Consider the following 20,411-nt stretch of genomic DNA (forward strand, 5'->3'; position numbering starts at 1 on the left):
CTTCTCCTGTCATCCCCCTACCACCCGGGAAAAAAAGAGCTTGCCCCCTCCTTCCACTAGCCCACCCTCCCACCCAAAGAACAACTTCTGCTGCACAGCTTGTTTTCTAGGCAGCAGCGCTATTGTGATGTCAGCGGGGGCATTGTGACAAGCCGCCAGTGTTCCGTCTCTTCATGTTGTGCACAGTTCAAACGGAAAATACATCAACAGGCAGACTACAGAAAAGCTTACTATCAAAGGTTAGAGGGGGGCTTTCTCAGAGGGCTTTTTACAGTTTTTCTATTCCCAATTAGCCGTTTAAGTGTACTTATTGAAAGTAGTAATTCTTTCATAGGCTGCCCTTTCTTAGTATTTGACGTTCCTTATATTGCGGTATCAGGCTTCGCAGCAGGTTGCAAATCATTCATCACCCATGACTGTCCCCAATTGTGCTCAGAAGCTAAATGTCTATCATGACCTCTCTTTTAGAATGTCCAAGAGCAAGCAAACTCTTCCTCCAGGAGGGGGAGCCAACAGACCACTGAAGCCATCATCATTGCTCAAAGAAAACACCAAAAACCAATGCATGATAGGAATAAACAGGTAACTTTATTTGGAGTGGAAGCGGAGAGATCGCACCAGATGCCAATTCTAGATCTTCTCACACCTGTGGTCACTGCAGCAGCAGCATCAGCTGAATCCACTTTGTCCAAAAGGGATCTATTCCATTCAATTGCAAATGATCTAGATAAGACGGAGAACAAGATACTGCACGGGACATAGCAGAGTTGGTCAAGTTGAGTGGTGATGAGTTTGCTATTTGGATGAATAAAGCAAGTGAAAAGTGTGAAAGATAAAAAGCAAAAGGAGGAAGTGTGAAAAGTGAATGGGCCAAATTGAGGTGCCTATGAAGTTGTATGCTTTCTTCCAATTCATTAATCGGGCTAATATGAATCAGGTGAATCGAGTTCTGCTTTTGGAAACTGGGTTAAGAAGGGGTGCACCGGTCCTGGAGGTACTGCAATACCAGGTCAATGCGTGGAGTGGACAGAGCAAGCTCTTTTTCCATCTCCCTGTTCTAAAAATCCATTTAATATATGGTCCCCAGATAGGGGACGTATCAGATATTAAACTGATAAGAACAGATTTTTTTTTTAATTTTTTTTTTTGAAGGATGAGTTTGAAAATAATAAAGTGACCGCCTCTCGTTGCCCAGGTAACTGTCCGTCACAAGAGGGCTATGACATCCTACGATGCACACTCCCCCAAGGCCAACAGTTGTGCAATACCCTGGCACCTTTCAGCACCAACCAAGGTAGTACCCTCCCAAACTACACTTGATCTTAGCCAAAAGGCCGAGAAGCGATAACCAGAATTGGTTTGGGCCTCGAGTGGCACCCTGGCCTATGCCGGACACATCTTAGGGAGAGAGAGCGAGAGGGAGACAAACCCACGCCTACAGAAGACATTTTGTCACCCAAGCCAACCCTTGAAAAGGCTGCTTTGCAGAGCAAAAACAAGAAGAATGGTGCGTTTTGCAGCCGCCGCCCACTGCAATGAATCTGAATAACTCCTCCTTTAGGGCGCAAGCAACTCCCCTCCCCCTTGCAGTCTTTCCAATTCACGATACAAAAAGACGGACAGGACAGGTTGCCTGACTTTCCGTCACTGCCACCCTTTGCCATCCTTACCCGTAGAAAGCCCTTTCATCATCCCCAAACCCTAATCTTTTCCCTTTCCTTCCCAGCCCCCAAACCCTGCCCTCTGTACCCTTCTCACCACCCGCATCCCTTCTCCTGTCATCCCCCTACCACCCGGGAAAAAAAGAGCTTGCCCCCTCCTTCCACTAGCCCACCCTCCCACCCAAAGAACAACTTCTGCTGCACAGCTTGTTTTCTAGGCAGCAGCGCTATTGTGATGTCAGCGGGGGCATTGTGACAAGCCGCCAGTGTTCCGTCTCTTCATGTTGTGCACAGTTCAAACGGAAAATACATCAACAGGCAGACTACAGAAAAGCTTACTATCAAAGGTTAGAGGGGGGCTTTCTCAGAGGGCTTTTTACAGTTTTTCTATTCCCAATTAGCCGTTTAAGTGTACTTATTGAAAGTAGTAATTCTTTCATAGGCTGCCCTTTCTTAGTATTTGACGTTCCTTATATTGCGGTATCAGGCTTCGCAGCAGGTTGCAAATCATTCATCACCCATGACTGTCCCCAATTGTGCTCAGAAGCTAAATGTCTATCATGACCTCTCTTTTAGAATGTCCAAGAGCAAGCAAACTCTTCCTCCAGGAGGGGGAGCCAACAGACCACTGAAGCCATCATCATTGCTCAAAGAAAACACCAAAAACCAATGCATGATAGGAATAAACAGGTAACTTTATTTGGAGTGGAAGCGGAGAGATCGCACCAGATGCCAATTCTAGATCTTCTCACACCTGTGGTCACTGCAGCAGCAGGTGAATCCACTTTGTCCAAAAGGGATCTATTCCATTCAATTGCAAATGATCTAGATAAGACAGAGAACAAGATACTGCACGGGACATAGCAGAGTTGGTCAAGTTGAGTGGTGATGAGTTTGCTATTTGGATGAATAAAGCAAGTGAAAAGTGTGAAAGATAAACAGCAAAAGGAGGAAGTGTGAAAAGTGAATGGGCCAAATTGAGGTGCCTATGAAGTTGTATGCTTTCTTCCAATTCATTAATCGGGCTAATATGAATCAGGTGAATCGAGTTCTGCTTTTGGAAACTGGGTTAAGAAGGGGTGCACCGGTCCTGGAGGTACTGCAATACCAGGTCAATGCGTGGAGTGGACAGAGCAAGCTCTTTTTCCATCTCCCTGTTCTAAAAATCCATTTAATATATGGTCCCCAGATAGGGGACGTATCAGATATTAAACTGATAAGAACAGATTTTTTTTTTTTTTTTTGAAGGATGAGTTTGAAAACAAAAAAGTGACCGCCTCTCGTTGCCCAGGTAACTGTCCGTCACAAGAGGGCTATGACATCCTACGATGCACACTCCCCCAAGGCCAGCAGTTGTGCAATACCCTGGCACCTTCCAGCACCAACCAAGGTAGTACCCTCCCAAACTACACTTGATCTTAGCCAAAAGGCCGAGAAGCGATAACCAGAATTGGTTTGGGCCTCGAGTGGCACCCTGGCCTATGCCGGACACATCTTAGGGAGAGAGAGCGAGAGGGAGACAAACCCACGCCTACACAAGACATTTTGTCACCCAAGCCAGCCCTTGAAAAGGCTGCTTTGCAGAGCAAAAACAAGAAGAATGGTGCGTTTTGCAGCCGCCGCCCACTGCAATGAATCTGAATAACTCCTCCTTTAGGGCGCAAGCAACTCCCCTCCCCCTTGCAGTCTTTCCAATTCACGATACAAAAAGACGGACAGGACAGGTTGCCTGACTTTCTGTCACTGCCACCCTTTGCCATCCTTACCCGTAGAAAGCCCTTTCATCATCCCCAAACCCTAATCTTTTCCCTTTCCTTCCCAGCCCCCAAACCCTGCCCTCTGTACCCTTCTCACCACCCGCATCCCTTCTCCTGTCATCCCCCTACCACCCGGGAAAAAAAGAGCTTGCCCCCTCCTTCCACTAGCCCACCCTCCCACCCAAAGAACAACTTCTGCTGCGCAGCTTGTTTTCTAGGCAGCAGCGCTATTGTGATGTCAGCGGGGGCATTGTGACAAGCCGCCAGTGTTCCGTCTCTTCATGTTGTGCACAGTTCAAACGGAAAATACATCAACAGGCAGACTACAGAAAAGCTTACTAACAAAGGTTAGAGGGGGGCTTTCTCAGAGGGCTTTTTACAGTTTTTCTATTCCCAATTAGCCGTTTAAGTGTACTTATTGAAAGTAGTAATTCTTTCATAGGCCGCCCTTTCTTAGTATTTGACGTTCCTTATATTGCGGTATCAGGCTTCGCAGCAGGTTGCAAATCATTCATCACCCATGACTGTCCCCAATTGTGCTCAGAAGCTAAATGTCTATCATGACCTCTCTTTTAGAATGTCCAAGAGCAAGCAAACTCTTCCTCCAGGAGGGGGAGCCAACAGACCACGAAAGCCATCATCATTGCTCAAAGAAAACACCAAAAACCAATGCATGATAGGAATAAACAGGTAACTTTATTTGGAGTGGAAGCGGAGAGATCGCACCAGATGCCAATTCTAGATCTTCTCACACCTGTGGTCACTGCAGCAGCAGCATCAGCTGAATCCACTTTGTCCAAAAGGGATCTATTCCATTCAATTGCAAATGATCTAGATAAGACAGAGAACAAGATACTGCACGGGACATAGCAGAGTTGGTCAAGTTGAGTGGTGATGAGTTTGCTATTTGGATGAATAAAGCAAGTGAAAAGTGTGAAAGATAAAAAGCAAAAGGAGGAAGTGTGAAAAGTGAATGGGCCAAATTGAGGTGCCTATGAAGTTGTATGCTTTCTTCCAATTCATTAATCGGGCTAATATGAATCAGGTGAATCGAGTTCTGCTTTTGGAAACTGGGTTAAGAAGGGGTGCACCGGTCCTGGAGGTACTGCAATACCAGGTCAATGCGTGGAGTGGACAGAGCAAGCTCTTTTTCCATCTCCCTGTTCTAAAAATCCATTTAATATATGGTCCCCAGATAGGGGACGTATCAGATATTAAACTGATAAGAACAGATTTTTTTTTTTTTTTTTTTGAAGGATGAGTTTGAAAACAAAAAAGTGACCGCCTCTCGTTGCCCAGGTAACTGTCCATCACAAGAGGGCTACGACATCCTACGATGCACACTCCCCCAAGGCCAGCAGTTGTGCAATACCCTGGCACCTTTCAGCACCAACCAAGGTAGTACCCTCCCAAACTACACTTGATCTTAGCCAAAAGGCCGATAAGCGATAACCAGAATTGGTTTGGGCCTCGAGTGGCACCCTGGCCTATGCCGGACACATCTTAGGGAGAGAGAGCGAGAGGGAGACAAACCCACGCCTACACAAGACATTTTGTCACCCAAGCCAACCCTTGAAAAGGCTGCTTTGCAGAGCAAAAACAAGAAGAATGGTGCGTTTTGCAGCCGCCGCCCCCCACTGCAATGAATCTGAATAACTCCTCCTTTAGGGCGCAAGCAACTCCCCTCCCCCTTGCAGTCTTTCCAATTCACGATACAAAAAGACGGACAGGACAGGTTGCCTGACTTTCTGTCACTGCCACCCTTTGCCATCCTTACCCGTAGAAAGCCCTTTCATCATCCCCAAACCCTAATCTTTTCCCTTTCCTTTTCAGCCCCCAAACCCTGCCCTCTGTACCCTTCTCACCACCCGCATCCCTTCTCCTGTCATCCCCCTACCACCCGGGAAAAAAAGAGCTTGCCCCCTCCTTCCACTAGCCCACCCTCCCACCCAAAGAACAACTTCTGCTGCGCAGCTTGTTTTCTAGGCAGCAGCGCTATTGTGATGTCAGCGAGGGCATTGTGACAAGCCGCCAGTGTTCCGTCTCTTCATGTTGTGCACAGTTCAAACGGAAAATACATCAACAGGCAGACTACAGAAAAGCTTACTAACAAAGGTTAGAGGGGGGCTTTCTCAGAGGGCTTTTTACAGTTTTTCTATTCCCAATTAGCCGTTTAAGTGTACTTATTGAAAGTAGTAATTCTTTCATAGGCCGCCCTTTCTTAGTATTTGACGTTCCTTATATTGCGGTATCAGGCTTCGCAGCAGGTTGCAAATCATTCATCACCCATGACTGTCCCCAATTGTGCTCAGAAGCTAAATGTCTATCATGACCTCTCTTTTAGAATGTCCAAGAGCAAGCAAACTCTTCCTCCAGGAGGGGGAGCCAACAGACCACGAAAGCCATCATCATTGCTCAAAGAAAACACCAAAAACCAATGCATGATAGGAATAAACAGGTAACTTTATTTGGAGTGGAAGCGGAGAGATCGCACCAGATGCCAATTCTAGATCTTCTCACACCTGTGGTCACTGCAGCAGCAGCATCAGCTGAATCCACTTTGTCCAAAAGGGATCTATTCCATTCAATTGCAAATGATCTAGATAAGACAGAGAACAAGATACTGCACGGGACATAGCAGAGTTGGTCAAGTTGAGTGGTGATGAGTTTGCTATTTGGATGAATAAAGCAATTGAAAAGTGTGAAAGATAAAAAGCAAAAGGAGGAAGTGTGAAAAGTGAATGGGCCAAATTGAGGTGCCTATGAAGTTGTATGCTTTCTTCCAATTCATTAATCGGGCTAATATGAATCAGGTGAATCGAGTTCTGCTTTTGGAAACTGGGTTAAGAAGGGGTGCACCGGTCCTGGAGGTACTGCAATACCAGGTCAATGCGTGGAGTGGACAGAGCAAGCTCTTTTTCCATCTCCCTGTTCTAAAAATCCATTTAATATATGGTCCCCAGATAGGGGACGTATCAGATATTAAACTGATAAGAACAGATTTTTTTTTTTTTGAAGGATGAGTTTGAAAACAAAAAAGTGACCGCCTCTCGTTGCCCAGGTAACTGTCCGTCACAAGAGGGCTACGACATCCTACGATGCACACTTCCCCAAGGCCAGCAGTTGTGCAATACCCTGGCACCTTTCAGCACCAACCAAGGTAGTACCCTCCCAAACTACACTTGATCTTAGCCAAAAGGCCGAGAAGCGATAACCAGAATTGGTTTGGGCCTCGAGTGGCACCCTGGCCTATGCCGGACACATCTTAGGGAGAGAGAGCGAGAGGGAGACAAACCCACGCCTACACAAGACATTTTGTCACCCAAGCCAACCCTTGAAAAGGCTGCTTTGCAGAGCAAAAACAAGAAGAATGGTGCGTTTTGCAGCCGCCGCCCACTGCAATGAATCTGAATAACTCCTCCTTTAGGGCGCAAGCAACTCCCCTCCCCCTTGCAGTCTTTCCAATTCACGATACAAAAAGACGGACAGGACAGGTTGCCTGACTTTCTGTCACTGCCACCCTTTGCCATCCTTACCCGTAGAAAGCCCTTTCATCATCCCCAAACCCTAATCTTTTCCCTTTCCTTTCCAGCCCCCAAACCCTGCCCTCTGTACCCTTCTCACCACCCGCATCCCTTCTCCTGTCATCCCCCTACCACCCGGGAAAAAAAGAGCTTGCCCCCTCCTTCCACTAGCCCACCCTCCCACCCAAAGAACAACTTCTGCTGCGCAGCTTGTTTTCTAGGCAGCAGCGCTATTGTGATGTCAGTGGGGGCATTGTGACAAGCCGCCAGTGTTCCGTCTCTTCATGTTGTGCACAGTTCAAACGGAAAATACATCAACAGGCAGACTACAGAAAAGCTTACTAACAAAGGTTAGAGGGGGGCTTTCTCAGAGGGCTTTTTACAGTTTTTCTATTCCCAATTAGCCGTTTAAGTGTACTTATTGAAAGTAGTAATTCTTTCATAGGCCGCCCTTTCTTAGTATTTGACGTTCCTTATATTGCGGTATCAGGCTTCGCAGCAGGTTGCAAATCATTCATCACCCATGACTGTCCCCAATTGTGCTCAGAAGCTAAATGTCTATCATGACCTCTCTTTTAGAATGTCCAAGAGCAAGCAAACTCTTCCTCCAGGAGGGGGAGCCAACAGACCACGAAAGCCATCATCATTGCTCAAAGAAAACACCAAAAACCAATGCATGATAGGAATAAACAGGTAACTTTATTTGGAGTGGAAGCGGAGAGATCGCACCAGATGCCAATTCTAGATCTTCTCACACCTGTGGTCACTGCAGCAGCAGCATCAGCTGAATCCACTTTGTCCAAAAGGGATCTATTCCATTCAATTGCAAATGATCTAGATAAGACAGAGAACAAGATACTGCACGGGACATAGCAGAGTTGGTCAAGTTGAGTGGTGATGAGTTTGCTATTTGGATGAATAAAGCAATTGAAAAGTGTGAAAGATAAAAAGCAAAAGGAGGAAGTGTGAAAAGTGAATGGGCCAAATTGAGGTGCCTATGAAGTTGTATGCTTTCTTCCAATTCATTAATCGGGCTAATATGAATCAGGTGAATCGAGTTCTGCTTTTGGAAACTGGGTTAAGAAGGGGTGCACCGGTCCTGGAGGTACTGCAATACCAGGTCAATGCGTGGAGTGGACAGAGCAAGCTCTTTTTCCATCTCCCTGTTCTAAAAATCCATTTAATATATGGTCCCCAGATAGGGGACGTATCAGATATTAAACTGATAAGAACAGATTTTTTTTTTTTTTTTTTTTTTTTTTGAAGGATGAGTTTGAAAACAAAAAAGTGACCGCCTCTCGTTGCCCAGGTAACTGTCCGTCACAAGAGGGCTACGACATCCTACGATGCACACTTCCCCAAGGCCAGCAGTTGTGCAATACCCTGGCACCTTTCAGCACCAACCAAGGTAGTACCCTCCCAAACTACACTTGATCTTAGCCAAAAGGCCGAGAAGCGATAACCAGAATTGGTTTGGGCCTCGAGTGGCACCCTGGCCTATGCCGGACACATCTTAGGGAGAGAGAGCGAGAGGGAGACAAACCCACGCCTACACAAGACATTTTGTCACCCAAGCCAACCCTTGAAAAGGCTGCTTTGCAGAGCAAAAACAAGAAGAATGGTGCGTTTTGCAGCCGCCGCCCACTGCAATGAATCTGAATAACTCCTCCTTTAGGGCGCAAGCAACTCCCCTCCCCCTTGCAGTCTTTCCAATTCACGATACAAAAAGACGGACAGGACAGGTTGCCTGACTTTCTGTCACTGCCACCCTTTGCCATCCTTACCCGTAGAAAGCCCTTTCATCATCCCCAAACCCTAATCTTTTCCCTTTCCTTTCCAGCCCCCAAACCCTGCCCTCTGTACCCTTCTCACCACCCGCATCCCTTCTCCTGTCATCCCCCTACCACCCGGGAAAAAAAGAGCTTGCCCCCTCCTTCCACTAGCCCACCCTCCCACCCAAAGAACAACTTCTGCTGCGCAGCTTGTTTTCTAGGCAGCAGCGCTATTGTGATATCAGCGGGGGCATTGTGACAAGCCGCCAGTGTTCCGTCTCTTCATGTTGTGCACAGTTCAAACGGAAAATACATCAACAGGCAGACTACAGAAAAGCTTACTAACAAAGGTTAGAGGGGCTTTCTCAGAGGGCTTTTTACAGTTTTTCTATTCCCAATTAGCCGTTTAAGTGTACTTATTGAAAGTAGTAATTCTTTCATAGGCCGCCCTTTCTTAGTATTTGACGTTCCTTATATTGCGGTATCAGGCTTCGCAGCAGGTTGCAAATCATTCATCACCCATGACTGTCCCCAATTGTGCTCAGAAGCTAAATGTCTATCATGACCTCTCTTTTAGAATGTCCAAGAGCAAGCAAACTCTTCCTCCAGGAGGGGGAGCCAACAGACCACGAAAGCCATCATCATTGCTCAAAGAAAACACCAAAAACCAATGCATGATAGGAATAAACAGGTAACTTTATTTGGAGTGGAAGCGGAGAGATCGCACCAGATGCCAATTCTAGATCTTCTCACACCTGTGGTCACTGCAGCAGCAGCATCAGCTGAATCCACTTTGTCCAAAAGGGATCTATTCCATTCAATTGCAAATGATCTAGATAAGACAGAGAACAAGATACTGCACGGGACATAGCAGAGTTGGTCAAGTTGAGTGGTGATGAGTTTGCTATTTGGATGAATAAAGCAAGTGAAAAGTGTGAAAGATAAAAAGCAAAAGGAGGAAGTGTGAAAAGTGAATGGGCCAAATTGAGGTGCCTATGAAGTTGTATGCTTTCTTCCAATTCATTAATCGGGCTAATATGAATCAGGTGAATCGAGTTCTGCTTTTGGAAACTGGGTTAAGAAGGGGTGCACCGGTCCTGGAGGTACTGCAATACCAGGTCAATGCGTGGAGTGGACAGAGCAAGCTCTTTTTCCATCTCCCTGTTCTAAAAATCCATTTAATATATGGTCCCCAGATAGGGGACGTATCAGATATTAAACTGATAAGAACAGATTTTTTTTTTTTTTGAAAGATGAGCTTGAAAATAATAAAGTGACCGCCTCTCGTTGCCCAGGTAACTGTCTGTCACAAGAGGGCTATGACATCTTACGATGCACACTCCCCCAAGGCCTGCAGTTGTGCAATACCCTGGCACCTTTCAGCACCAACCAAAGTAGTACCCTCCCAAACTACACTTGATCTTAGCCAAAAGGCCGAGAAGCGATAACCAGAATTGGTTTGGGCCTCGAGTGGCACCCTGGCCTATGCCGGACACATCTTAGGGAGAGAGAGCGAGAGGGAGACAAACCCACGCCTACACAAGACATTTTGTCACCCAAGCCAACCCTTGAAAAGGCTGCTTTGCAGAGCAAAAACAAGAAGAATGGTGCGTTTTGCAGCCGCCGCCCACTGCAATGAATCTGAATAACTCCTCCTTTAGGGCGCAAGCAACTCCCCTCCCCCTTGCAGTCTTTCCAATTCACGATACAAAAAGACGGACAGGACAGGTTGCCTGACTTTCTGTCACTGCCACCCTTTGCCATCCTTACCCGTAGAAAGCCCTTTCATCATCCCCAAACCCTAATCTTTTCCCTTTCCTTCCCAGCCCCCAAACCCTGCCCTCTGTACCCTTCTCACCACCCGCATCCCTTCTCCTGTCATCCCCCTACCACCCGGGAAAAAAAGAGCTTGCCCCCTCCTTCCACTAGCCCACCCTCCCACCCAAAGAACAACTTCTGCTGCGCAGCTTGTTTTCTAGGCAGCAGTGCTATTGTGATGTCAGCGGGGGCATTGTGACAAGCTGCCAGTGTTCCGTCTCTTCATGTTGTGCACAGTTCAAACGGAAAATACATCAACAGGCAGACTACAGAAAAGCTTACTAACAAAGGTTAGAGGGGGGCTTTCTCAGAGGGCTTTTTACAGTTTTTCTATTCCCAATTAGCCGTTTAAGTGTACTTATTGAAAGTAGTAATTCTTTCATAGGCCGCCCTTTCTTAGTATTTGACGTTCCTTATATTGCGGTATCAGGCTTCGCAGCAGGTTGCAAATCATTCATCACCCATGACTGTCCCCAATTGTGCTCAGAAGCTAAATGTCTATCATGACCTCTCTTTTAGAATGTCCAAGAGCAAGCAAACTCTTCCTCCAGGAGGGGGAGCCAACAGACCACGAAAGCCATCATCATTGCTCAAAGAAAACACCAAAAACCAATGCATGATAGGAATAAACAGGTAACTTTATTTGGAGTGGAAGCGGAGAGATCGCACCAGATGCCAATTCTAGATCTTCTCACACCTGTGGTCACTGCAGCAGCAGCATCAGCTGAATCCACTTTGTCCAAAAGGGATCTATTCCATTCAATTGCAAATGATCTAGATAAGACAGAGAACAAGATACTGCACTGGACCTAGCAGAGTTGGTCAAGTTGAGTGGTGATGAGTTTGCTATTTGGATGAATAAAGCAAGTGAAAAGTGTGAAAGATAAAAAGCAAAAGGAGGAAGTGTGAAAAGTGAATGGGCCAAATTGAGGTGCCTATGAAGTTGTATGCTTTCTTCCAATTCATTAATCGGGCTAATATGAATCAGGTGAATGGAGTTCTGCTTTTGGAAACTGGGTTAAGAAGGGGTGCACCAGTCCTGGAGGTACTGCAATACCAGGTCAATGCGTGGAGTGGACAGAGCAAGCTCTTTTTCCATCTCCCTGTTCTAAAAATCCATTTAATATATGGTCCCCAGATAGGGGACGTATCAGATATTAAACTGATAAGAACAGATGAGATTTCATCCGCAATTTTCAGAATCAAGGTAGCCCCGAAGGCCAGCAGGCCACCACACAAAAGCGCAGTGCCTGGATGATCGCCTCCCGAGCCCAGGAACCACCAGCCACAAGGGGACGTAAGCACCAAAAGGCGCAACAATCCCTGAGGCCGGCGGTCGTGCAAGCCCGGGCCCCTCCCAGCCAAGACCAAGGCAAACCCAATGAAGGGACTACACTTGATCTTAGCCAAAAGGCCGAGAAGCGATAACCAGAATTGGTTTGGGCCTCGAGTGGCACCCTGGCCTATGCCGGACACATCTTAGGGAGAGAGAGCGAGAGGGAGACAAACCCACGCCTACACAAGACATTTTGTCACCCAAGCCAACCCTTGAAAAGGCTGCTTTGCAGAGCAAAAACAAGAAGAATGGTGCGTTTTGCAGCCGCCGCCCACTGCAATGAATCTGAATAACTCCTCCTTTAGGGCGCAAGCAACTCCCCTCCCCCTTGCAGTCTTTCCAATTCACGATACAAAAAGACGGACAGGACAGGTTGCCTGACTTTCTGTCACTGCCACCCTTTGCCATCCTTACCCGTAGAAAGCCCTTTCATCATCCCCAAACCCTAATCTTTTCCCTTTCCTTCCCAGCCCCCAAACCCTGCCCTCTGTACCCTTCTCACCACCCGCATCCCTTCTCCTGTCATCCCCCTACCACCCGGGAAAAAAAGAGCTTGCCCGCTCCTTCCACTAGCCCTCCCTCCCACCCAAAGAACAACTTCTGCTGCGCAGCTTGTTTTCTAGGCAGCAGCGCTATTGTGATGTCAGCGGGGGCATTGTGACAAGCCGCCAGTGTTCCGTCTCTTCATGTTGTGCACAGTTCAAACGGAAAATACATCAACAGGCAGACTACAGAAAAGCTTACTAACAAAGGTTAGAGGGGGGCTTTCTCAGAGGGCTTTTTACAGTTTTTCTATTCCCAATTAGCCGTTTAAGTGTACTTATTGAAAGTAGTAATTCTTTCATAGGCCGCCCTTTCTTAGTATTTGACGTTCCTTATATTGCGGTATCAGGCTTCGCAGCAGGTTGCAAATCATTCATCACCCATGACTGTCCCCAATTGTGCTCAGAAGCTAAATGTCTATCATGACCTCTCTTTTAGAAAGTCCAAGAGCAAGCAAACTCTTCCTCCAGGAGGGGGAGCCAACAGACCACGAAAGCCATCATCATTGCTCAAAGAAAACACCAAAAACCAATGCATGATAGGAATAAACAGGTAACTTTATTTGGAGTGGAAGCGGAGAGATCGCACCAGATGCCAATTCTAGATCTTCTCACACCTGTGGTCACTGCAGCAGCAGCATCAGCTGAATCCACTTTGTCCAAAAGGGATCTATTCCATTCAATTGCAAATGATCTAGATAAGACGGAGAACAAGATACTGCACGGGACATAGCAGAGTTGGTCAAGTTGAGTGGTGATGAGTTTGCTATTTGGATGAATAAAGCAAGTGAAAAGTGTGAAAGATAAACAGCAAAAGGAGGAAGTGTGAAAAGTGAATGGGCCAAATTGAGGTGCCTATGAAGTTGTATGCTTTCTTCCAATTCATTAATCGGGCTAATATGAATCAGGTGAATCGAGTTCTGCTTTTGGAAACTGGGTTAAGAAGGGGTGCACCGGTCCTGGAGGTACTGCAATACCAGGTCAATGCGTGGAGTGGACAGAGCAAGCTATTTTTCCATCTCCCTGTTCTAAAAATCCATTTAATATATGGTCCCCAGATAGGGGACGTATCAGATATTAAACTGATAAGAACAGATTTTTTTTTTTTTTTTTGAAGGATGAGTTTGAAAACAATAAAGTGACCGCCTCTCGTTGCCCAGGTAACCGTCCATCACAAGAGGGCTATGACATCCTACGATGCACACTCCCCCAAGGCCAGCAGTTGTGCAATACCCAGGCACCTTTCAGCACCAACCAAGGTAGTACCCTCCCAAACTACACTTGATCTTAGCCAAAAGGCCGAGAAGCGATAACCAGAATTGGTTTGGGCCTCGAGTGGCACCCTGGCCTATGCCGGACACATCTTAGGGAGAGAGAGTGAGGGGAGACAAACCCACGCCTACAGAAGACATTTTGTCACCCAAGCCAACCCTTGAAAAGGCTGCTTTGCAGAGCAAAAACAAGAAGAATGGTGCGTTTTGCAGCCGCCGCCCACTGCAATGAATCTGAATAACTCCTCCTTTTGGGCACAAGCAACTCCCCTCCCCCTTGCAGTCTTTCCAATTCATGATACAAAAAGGACAGACAGGACAGGACATGTCGCCTGACTTCCCGTCACTGCCACCCTTTGCCATCCTTACCCGTAGAAAGCCCTTTCATCATCCCCAAACCCTAATCTTTTCCCTTTCCTACCAGCCCCCAAACCCTGCCCTCTGTACCCTTCTCACCACCCGCATCCCTTCTCCTGTCATCCCCCTACCACCCGGAAAAAAAACGGCTTGCCCCCTCCTGCCACTAGCCCACCCTCCCACCCAAAGAACAACTTCTGCTGCGCAGCTTGTTTTCTAGGCAGCAGCGCTATTGTGATGTCAGCGGGGGCATTGTGACAAGCCGCCAGTGTTCCCCTGTTTTCTTACTAACAAAGGTTAGAGGGGGGCATTCTCAGAGGGCTTTTTACAGTTTGTCTATTCCCAATTAGCCATTTAAGTATACTTAATGAAAGTAGTAATTCTTTCATAGGCCGCCCTTTCTTAGTATTTGACGTTCCTTATATTGCGGTATCAGGCTTCGCAGCAGGTTGCAAATCATTCATCACCCATGCCTGTCCCCAATTGTGCTCAGAAGCTAAATGTCTATCATGACCTCTCTTTTAGAATGTCCAAGAGCAAGCAAACTCTTCCTCCAGGAGGGGGAGCCAACAGACCACTGAAGCCATCATCATTGCTCAAAGAAAACACCAAAAACCAATGCATGATAGGAATAAACAGGTAACTTTATTTGGAGTGGAAGCGGAGAGATCGCACCAGATGCCAATTCTAGATCTTCTCACACCTGTGGTCACTGCAGCAGCAGCAGCATCAGCTGAATCCACTTTGTCCAAAAGGGATCTATTCCATTCAATTGCAAATGATCTAGATAAGACGGAGAACAAGATACTGCACGGGACATAGCAGAGTTGGTCAAGTTGAGTGGTGATGAGTTTGCTATTTGGATGAATAAAGCAAGTGAAAAGTGTGAAAGATAAACAGCAAAAGGAGGAAGTGTGAAAAGTGAATGGGCCAAATTGAGGTGCCTATGAAGTTGTATGCTTTCTTCCAATTCATTAATCGGGCTAATATGAATCAGGTGAATCGAGTTCTGCTTTTGGAAACTGGGTTAAGAAGGGGTGCACCGGTCCTGGAGGTACTGCAATACCAGGTCAATGCGTGGAGTGGAGAGAGCAAGCTCTTTTTCCATCTCCCTGTTCTAAAAATCCATTTAATATATGGTCCCCAGATAGGGGACGTATCAGATATTAAACTGATAAGAACAGATGAGATTTCATCCGCAAATCTCAGAAAACAGTCATCGGCCACCACACAAAAGCGCAGTGCCGCAGGTGATCGCCTCCCGAGCCCAGGAACCACCAGCCACAAGGGGGACGTAAGCACCAAAAGGCGCAACAATCCCCAAGGCCGGCGGTTGTGCAAGCCCGGGCCCCTCCCAGCCAAGACCAAGGCAAACCCAATGAAGGGACTACACTTGATCTTAGCCAAAAGGCCGAGAAGCGATAACCAGAATTGGTTTGGGCCTCGAGTGGCACCCTGGCCTATGCCGGACACATCTTAGGGAGAGAGAGTGAGGGGAGACAAACCCACGCCTACAGAAGACATTTTGTCACCCAAGCCAACCCTTGAAAAGGCTGCTTTGCAGAGCAAAAACAAGAAGAATGGTGTGTTTTGCAGCCGCCGCCCACTGCAATGAATCTGAATAACTCCTCCTTTTGGGCACAAGCAACTCCCCTCCCCCTTGCAGTCTTTCCAATTCATGATACAAAAAGGACAGACAGGACAGGACAGGTCGCCTGACTTCCCGTCACTGCCACCCTTTGCCATCCTTACCCGTAGAAAGCCCTTTCATCATCCCCAAACCCTAATCTTTTCCCTTTCCTTCCCAGCCCCCAAACCCTGCCCTCTGTACCCTTCTCACCACCCGCATCCCTTCTCCTGTCATCCCCCTACCACCCGGAAAAAAAACGGCTTGCCCCCTCCTGCCACTAGCCCACCCTCCCACCCAAAGAACAAGTTGTGCTGTGCAGCTTGTTTTCTAGGCATCAGCGCTATTGTGATGTCAGCGGGGGCATTGTGACAAGCCGCCAGTGTTCCGTCTCTTCATGTTGTGCACAGTTCAAACGGAAAATACATCAACAGGCAGACTACAGAAAAGCTTACTAACAAAGGTTAGAGGGGGGCTTTCTCAGAGGGCTTTTTACAGTTTGTCTATTCCCAATTAGCCGTTTAAGTATACTTAATGAAAGTAGTAATTCTTTCATAGGCCGCCCTTTCTTAGTATTTGACGTTCCTTATATTGCGGTATCAGGCTTCGCAGCAGGTTGCAAATCATTCATCACCCATGACTGTCCCCAATTGTGCTCAGAAGCTAAATGTCTATCATGACCTCTCTTTTAGAATGTCCAAGAGCAAGCAAACTCTTCCTCCAGGAGGGGGAGCCAACAGACCACTGAAGCCATCATCATTGCTCAAAGAAAACACCAAAAACCAATGCATGATAGGAATAAACAGGTAACTTTATTTGGAGTGGAAGCGGAGAGATCGCACCAGATGCCAATTCTAGATCTTCTCACACCTGTGGTTACTGCAGCAGCAGGTGAATCCACTTTGTCCAAAAGGGATCTATTCCATTCAATTGCAAATGATCTAGATAAGACAGAGGACAAGATACTGCAGCACGGGACATAGCCGAGTTGGTCAGGTTGAGTGGTGATGAGTTTGCTATTTGGATGAATAAAGCAAGTGAAAAGTGTGAAAGATAAACAGCAAAAGGAGGAAGTGTGAAAAGTGAATGGGCCAAATTGAGGTGCCTATGAAGTTGTATGCTTTCTTCCAATTCATTAATCGGGCTAATATGAATCAGGTGAATCGAGTTCTGCTTTTGGAAACTGGGTTAAGAAGGGGTGCACCGGTCCTGGAGGTACTGCAATACCAGGTCAATGCGTGGAGTGGACAGAGTAAGCTCTTTTTCCATCTCCCTGTTCTAAAAATCCATTTAATATATGGTCCCCAGATAGGGGACGTATCAGATATTAAACTGATAAGAACAGATTTTTGATTTAATGAAGCTTTCCAAAGCACCACAAAAAATGCATGACCGAAGTCACACCAAAAACAGTGCAAAGGCTAGGATTCGTGTGGACCCCACCGTGAGGAGAGGGTCCCCAAAAATCAACCCCGTCCCTCCGAGCCAGAAGGCCACAGCAAGGGTCAGGGATCTTCGGTGCTCCCCCAAGCCGAAGCCTGGTTGAGCCTTGTCGTTGCTCCCAGCGTCCACCCAGGCATCTTACCCAAGTGGAGTAGAGAGCTACTAGTTGTTGGTTTCGCAGCCGAAACTGCCCGGACCGTCAACCGGTGTTGGTTTCTCAGCCCAAGGCTAACCGGACCTCCAACCGGGTGTTGGTTTCTCAGCCGAAGCTGACCCAGACCTCCAACCGGGTGTTGGTTTCTCAGCCGAAGCTGACCCAGACCTCCAACCGGGTGTTAGTTTCTCAGCCCAAAGCTGACCAGATCTCCGACCGGGATTATAAAAATTTCCCTTCCTAGCCAGAAGGCCGGGATAGGGTATTATGCTCAAAAAGTATGAAAAGGCAAGGTACGGTGTGCTACAGAGCCCAAGGCTTGCCGGGGTCCCAAGCCAGCAAGCTCAGACTCACTCCAGGGTCGTCAGTCCTGGGGCACGTTGTACCATAGCCCCCCACCCTTACTCAGTCTAATAGCCTCGATCCTGGTAGGACCATGTTTTCCTCTAGATGAATATACTATCCACCCAGAGTACTAGCAAGCGCAACCTTCCAGTGTGCATTGTATCATTGTACTAAGGTGGCCTGGAGCTTAAACCACCTCTTCGAACAACACTACACTTGATCTTAGCCAAAAGGCCGAGAAGCGATAACCAGAATTGGTTTGGGCCTCGAGTGGCACCCTGGCCTATGCCGGACACATCTTAGGGAGAGAGAGTGAGGGGAGACAAACCCACGCCTACAGAAGACATTTTGTCACCCAAGCCAACCCTTGAAAAGGCTGCTTTGCAGAGCAAAAACAAGAAGAATGGTGCGTTTTGCAGCCGCCGCCCACTGCAATGAATCTGAATAACTCCTCCTTTTGGGCACAAGCAACTCCCCTCCCCCTTGCAGTCTTTCCAATTCATGATACAAAAAGGACAGACAGGACAGGACAGGTCGCCTGACTTCCCGTCACTGCCACCCTTTGCCATCCTTACCCGTAGAAAGCCCTTTCATCATCCCCAAACCCTAATCTTTTCCCTTTCCTTCCCAGCCCCCAAACCCTGCCCTCTGTACCCTTCTCACCACCCGCATCCCTTCTCCTGTCATCCCCCTACCACCCGGAAAAAAAACGGCTTGCCCCCTCCTGCCACTAGCCCACCCTCCCACCCAAAGAACAAGTTGTGCTGTGCAGCTTGTTTTCTAGGCAGCAGCGCTATTGTGATGTCAGCGGGGGCATTGTGACAAGCCGCCAGTGTTCCGTCTCTTCATGTTGTGCACAGTTCAAACGGAAAATACATCAACAGGCAGACTACAGAAAAGCTTACTAACAAAGGTTAGAGGGGGGCTTTCTCAGAGGGCTTTTTACAGTTTGTCTATTCCCAATTAGCCGTTTAAGTATACTTAATGAAAGTAGTAATTCTTTCATAGGCCGCCCTTTCTTAGTATTTGACGTTCCTTATATTGCGGTATCAGGCTTCACAGCAGGTTGCAAATCATTCATCACCCATGACTGTCCCCAATTGTGCTCAGAAGCTAAATGTCTATCATGACCTCTCTTTTAGAATGTCCAAGAGCAAGCAAACTCTTCCTCCAGGAGAGGGAGCCAACAGACCACTGAAGCCATCATCATTGCTCAAAGAAAACACCAAAAACCAATGCATGATAGGAATAAACAGGTAACTTTATTTGGAGTGGAAGCGGAGAGATCGCACCAGATGCCAATTCTAGATCTTCTCACACCTGTGGTCACTGCAGCAGCAGCATCAGCTGAATCCACTTTGTCCAAAAGGGATCTATTCCATTCAATTGCAAATGATCTAGATAAGACGGAGAACAAGATACTGCACGGGACATAGCAGAGTTGGTCAAGTTGAGTGGTGATGAGTTTGCTATTTGGATGAATAAAGCAAGTGAAAAGTGTGAAAGATAAACAGCAAAAGGAGGAAGTGTGAAAAGTGAATGGGCCAAATTGAGGTGCCTATGAAGTTGTATGCTTTCTTCCAATTCATTAATCGGGCTAATATGAATCAGGTGAATCGAGTTCTGCTTTTGGAAACTGGGTTAAGAAGGGGTGCACCGGTCCTGGAAGTACTGCAATACCAGGTCAATGCGTGGAGTGGACAGAGCAAGCTCTTTTTCCATCTCCCTGTTCTAAAAATCCATTTAATATATGGTCCCCAGATAGGGGACGTATCAGATATTAAACTGATAAGAACAGATTTTTTTTTTTTTTTTTTTTTTTAAAACCATTCAGGTTAGTTAAAAACAACAATATCAAGTTTACAACTTTGCTGTTTATCCAAACTCATCACAATGGTTATATTCTTTTTTTTAATTTTCCAAAAAGTATTGCAGTACATATCCAAAGAAAGTATCACAAAAAAACAGAAAATACTGAAAAACAGAGAATTTACCTCTCATTGATACTTCACCAAATAATGCCACTTTAAAACCTTCCATATGCCTTCAGCGTCCAATCCACCACCACCTCTACTCTTATCCCATTGGTAAATAATATAAAGTCTGGAAAGAATTAATCTTACACAGTCGTTAATAGGAACCACCTTCCTTTTAAAAAGTCCCAAATTTCTGACATCCCATAAGCTTTCCATCACACAAGCCATGATAAGCCACAAAATCCTCTCTTTAACACTCCCACATGCGCCAATGCCAAACATAGCCACCCTCCAATTAATATGGTTCACACCAGCCAGCCCCTTACACAGGCCTCCTACACATTTCCACACACTATAGGCGTAATCACAGTCCCACATGACATGTCTCACGGTCTCACGGGCACCACATCCCTCCCGTGGGCACACATCCGTTCTAATCAGGTCCCTTCTCTTCTGCACATCTCTCACAGGTAAGATATCATGCAATGCCAACCACACAACATCCCTCTGCTTATTAGACATACCCGGTGTACTCAGTTTCTTCCATGCATCTGACACATCATTCCCTCTCAAATCATTAATATTACATTCTACCTCATTCGCTCTCAGACTTTTCATCACTCTCTTCGCTGCTCTGAACTCACTCATAGGTACAGCCAGCAAATCATTTTTTCTAATAAACCTCTCAATTATGTCGTACCAGACTGGACACTTGAACGACACAGGCACACGCGAATCCCTTTTTACCCAACACAAGCCATACAGCATCCAGCCCGCCATATACCTCACCATGTAGGCCCCTTTATTGTTCTTTCCCATTAGGATTAC

The 20,411-nt window shown here is 46.7% G+C and overlaps 7 non-coding genes and 5 pseudogenes across 7 annotated transcripts; all 12 read right to left on the reverse strand.

Annotated features, from left to right (window-relative positions):
- Nucleotides 1–972: 972 nt before the first annotated feature.
- LOC142293314 (U2 spliceosomal RNA) lies at nucleotides 973–1,170 on the reverse strand. The gene has a single exon (XR_012751281.1). It is a non-coding gene; the product is annotated as a U2 spliceosomal RNA (small nuclear RNA).
- Nucleotides 1,171–2,735: 1,565 nt separating this feature from the next.
- On the reverse strand, nucleotides 2,736–2,935 carry LOC142293293 (U2 spliceosomal RNA). Its single transcript, XR_012751265.1, has one exon. It is a non-coding gene; the product is annotated as a U2 spliceosomal RNA (small nuclear RNA).
- A 1,563-nt stretch (nucleotides 2,936–4,498) lies between these two features.
- Nucleotides 4,499–4,700, reverse strand: LOC142293312 (U2 spliceosomal RNA; annotated as a pseudogene).
- A 1,566-nt stretch (nucleotides 4,701–6,266) lies between these two features.
- Nucleotides 6,267–6,462, reverse strand: LOC142293302 (U2 spliceosomal RNA). Its single transcript, XR_012751273.1, has one exon. It is a non-coding gene; the product is annotated as a U2 spliceosomal RNA (small nuclear RNA).
- A 1,563-nt stretch (nucleotides 6,463–8,025) lies between these two features.
- On the reverse strand, nucleotides 8,026–8,234 carry LOC142292461 (U2 spliceosomal RNA; annotated as a pseudogene).
- A 1,561-nt stretch (nucleotides 8,235–9,795) lies between these two features.
- On the reverse strand, nucleotides 9,796–9,969 carry LOC142292459 (U2 spliceosomal RNA; annotated as a pseudogene).
- A 1,586-nt stretch (nucleotides 9,970–11,555) lies between these two features.
- On the reverse strand, nucleotides 11,556–11,739 carry LOC142292557 (U2 spliceosomal RNA). Its single transcript, XR_012750700.1, has one exon. It is a non-coding gene; the product is annotated as a U2 spliceosomal RNA (small nuclear RNA).
- Nucleotides 11,740–11,818: 79 nt separating this feature from the next.
- LOC142292754 (U2 spliceosomal RNA) lies at nucleotides 11,819–11,958 on the reverse strand (annotated as a pseudogene).
- A 1,395-nt stretch (nucleotides 11,959–13,353) lies between these two features.
- Nucleotides 13,354–13,545, reverse strand: LOC142292635 (U2 spliceosomal RNA). Its single transcript, XR_012750760.1, has one exon. It is a non-coding gene; the product is annotated as a U2 spliceosomal RNA (small nuclear RNA).
- A 1,525-nt stretch (nucleotides 13,546–15,070) lies between these two features.
- LOC142293311 (U2 spliceosomal RNA) lies at nucleotides 15,071–15,255 on the reverse strand. Its single transcript, XR_012751279.1, has one exon. It is a non-coding gene; the product is annotated as a U2 spliceosomal RNA (small nuclear RNA).
- Nucleotides 15,256–16,858: 1,603 nt separating this feature from the next.
- Nucleotides 16,859–17,051, reverse strand: LOC142293288 (U2 spliceosomal RNA). The gene has a single exon (XR_012751260.1). It is a non-coding gene; the product is annotated as a U2 spliceosomal RNA (small nuclear RNA).
- A 2,202-nt stretch (nucleotides 17,052–19,253) lies between these two features.
- LOC142292524 (U2 spliceosomal RNA) lies at nucleotides 19,254–19,460 on the reverse strand (annotated as a pseudogene).
- Between the last annotated feature and the right edge of the window lie 951 nt (nucleotides 19,461–20,411).

Source organism: Anomaloglossus baeobatrachus, chromosome 2 (assembly GCF_048569485.1).
Source record: "Anomaloglossus baeobatrachus isolate aAnoBae1 chromosome 2, aAnoBae1.hap1, whole genome shotgun sequence".
In the NCBI taxonomy this organism is placed as follows: domain Eukaryota; kingdom Metazoa; phylum Chordata; class Amphibia; order Anura; family Aromobatidae; genus Anomaloglossus; species Anomaloglossus baeobatrachus.